This window comes from Orycteropus afer, unplaced genomic scaffold (assembly GCF_000298275.1).
Source record: "Orycteropus afer afer isolate SDZICR_OR568_19922 unplaced genomic scaffold, OryAfe1.0 scaffold00088, whole genome shotgun sequence".
Classification (NCBI taxonomy): Eukaryota; Metazoa; Chordata; class Mammalia; order Tubulidentata; family Orycteropodidae; genus Orycteropus; species Orycteropus afer.
The window spans coordinates 10,620,051-10,622,563 of record NW_006921675.1 but is presented as its reverse complement, the minus strand read 5'-3'; the positions used below and the strand labels follow the sequence as shown (position 1 = coordinate 10,622,563).

The 2,513-nt window shown below is 43.7% G+C and overlaps 1 non-coding gene across 1 annotated transcript; it reads right to left on the bottom strand.

Annotated features, from left to right (window-relative positions):
* Nucleotides 1–1,216: 1,216 nt before the first annotated feature.
* LOC122150108 lies at nt 1,217–1,323 on the bottom strand. The gene has a single exon (XR_006163490.1). It is a non-coding gene; the product is annotated as a U6 spliceosomal RNA (small nuclear RNA).
* Between the last annotated feature and the right edge of the window lie 1,190 nt (nt 1,324–2,513).

The window sequence follows — 2,513 nt, the reverse complement described above, 5'->3', positions numbered from 1 at the left end:
TCATTGTTTATTCTGAAGCGAACCTTTAGCCATAGCCATTAAAGAGGCTGCACACCCAGTGAGAATGGCACGGCCACGCTCCTTCCCCAGGAACTACACTCAGCACCAAGCCACCACAGGATTAAGTGTATCTGTGAACATTCTGTATCAGTGATATTCTAGGGCATGGTTTGGTAGGTTGTTTTTAGGGTCTGACAAAGCTGGAAAATTTTACCATATAAATGAATGTTAACTGCTCCGTTTTATGCCATTTCTGGGTACCAAAGGTTTCATGGGAATGCTCTACTTTCACAGAGTGGTGGGAACCTCTACTTACATTTAAGTCAAGAACAACATTTCAACAGTTCTCACATTTCAACCACTTTTTTTTTTTTTTTAATTGTGATTTGGATGAAAGTTTACAGAGCAAATTCACTTTCCATACAACAGTTCACATACACTTTGTCTCATGACATTTGACCACAATTTACCACAGCAGCTCCCCTCCCATTTCCTCCTGATAGTTACCTCTTTCTTGTGCCCATCCCTCCATGAACTCCTGGCCTCCTGAGCTGTCTGCCAGTGCATAAACAGCCCTTCCTTCTCCCATGATTGTTCTCTCCAAGGAGTGTATTTACCTCGGGTTCAACTCATATGCTTGTCTTTTGTTTGGCTGGAAGCCACAGGTGTGGGTTCAGTTCCAGACCTGAAGAGCAGCTAGGGGCCATAGTCTCAGTGGTTCCACCAAGCTCTATCAGACCAGCAAATCTGGTCCCTCTCTTCCCCCCCAAATGATTCTGAGCTTTGTTCCACATTGTTCTCCTACTTTATCCAGAATCTCCTACATAGATCCCCCCTAGTGGTTGACAGTGGGAGCCGGGCACCATCTAGTTCTTCTGGTCTCATAGTCGTATAGGCTACAGATCGCATGGTGTACCAGTCACACTAGGACTAATTGCTTCCATGAATCTTTGGTTTTCTTCATTCTTCTTTACTCTGGACAAGGAAAGATCCATTGTTGCATCTAGATGGCTGCTTGCAAGCTTTTAAGATCCCAGTCACTACTCGCCAAAGTAGGAGGTGGAATAATGTTTTGTGTAGTATGTTATGCCAATTGAGCTTGATGTCCCCTGCGACTATGGTCCCGAGCCCACAGGTTCAATTATTCAGTCCCTCTGGGTAGCTGGTTATGACCAAGAAGTAAATACAACCTTGTCCCTTGTCAGCTCTACTATACAAAAATATGGAACACTTCAGGAATTTGCATGTCATCCTTGTGCAGGGGCCAAGCTAGTCTTGTCTGCTTTGTTCCAATTTTAGTATATGTGCTGCCGAAGCGGGCACACAAGTTTCAACCACTTTTAAAGCTTTTCTCTCAAAGACTTTAATTTGTCCTTGCCTACAACTATGATGTCACTAACTAAAAAGGAGCAAAATATATCCGTGAGCATCAAAAAGGCATCTTATTTGTGCTTAGCTGACATCGGAAATTATTCGTGTAAAGGAAGAATACCACCCAAGTTGCATGGCTGACTCTGTGTTGGCTGCAGCCTGTAGATACACAAAGAAAAATGTGTATAAACAAGAATGTCCCAGCCCAAACATCCATCTGGACAGGATGTTAACACCATCCCTCAATCCCTTAAGAGTCCTATTCTCTCTTAGAAGCAGAAAAATCAACCAACTGGTAAAAGAGCACTTTAATTTGAGTGAGAGAGAGGAAGGAAAAATAATCTCTTTTGAACACAAACAAGGACAGATCTCAGTAAGATCATCTGGGAAGTTTAAAAGATTAGATGCATCAGCATCCTAAAGTATCTCTAAAGAAAGTAGTATCAAATTCTTCTCTCCTTGAAACCAAACCAGTCTGTCTTCCTTTGGATTTGGTCTCTGGGCAATGGAACAATGAAGTTTACTGCAGCCCAGATCTACGGAGTGAGACGCACTCGGGAAAAGGACAGCGGTGAGATGCGGTTACTTAGATCCAGCTGGCATGCAGACTCTGGCACAAGAAGTATTCCAATGACACTACAAATCGTAAGACTGAGACTGTTTCCATCCTCTCTTTGGTTTAAACTGGACAATCACCAAACCCAGCAATGGATTTCTACACACCTAGTCAAAATAACCCTTCAGCTTCATAAAATGCACAGTTAAATTTTAGCATTTAATTGATCTTCCCAGTTGGCCTCTTCTCTCCTAAATTTTTCCCTATTCAACAACCAGGCTGTAGTATCTCCTATAGGCCCATTTTCTCTCCAATCAAACAGGACCAGCCTCACAGGGTTCCTGCGAGGCTGACATACAAAACTCCATGTGAGGTGCTCCACACAGGGTCCAGCACAAGAAGCTCCACAACTATTCCCAAGTATTTGTTGTTGTTGTTGTTATTTGCCATCAAGTCGGACCCGACTCATAGCAACCCCTCCTTGGGTTGCCGAGGCAGTATCACTACGGAAGTAGATTGCCCCATCTTCCTTCTGAGGAGCGGCTGGTGGGTTTGAACCTCCAGCCTTCTGGTTAGCAGTCAAGTG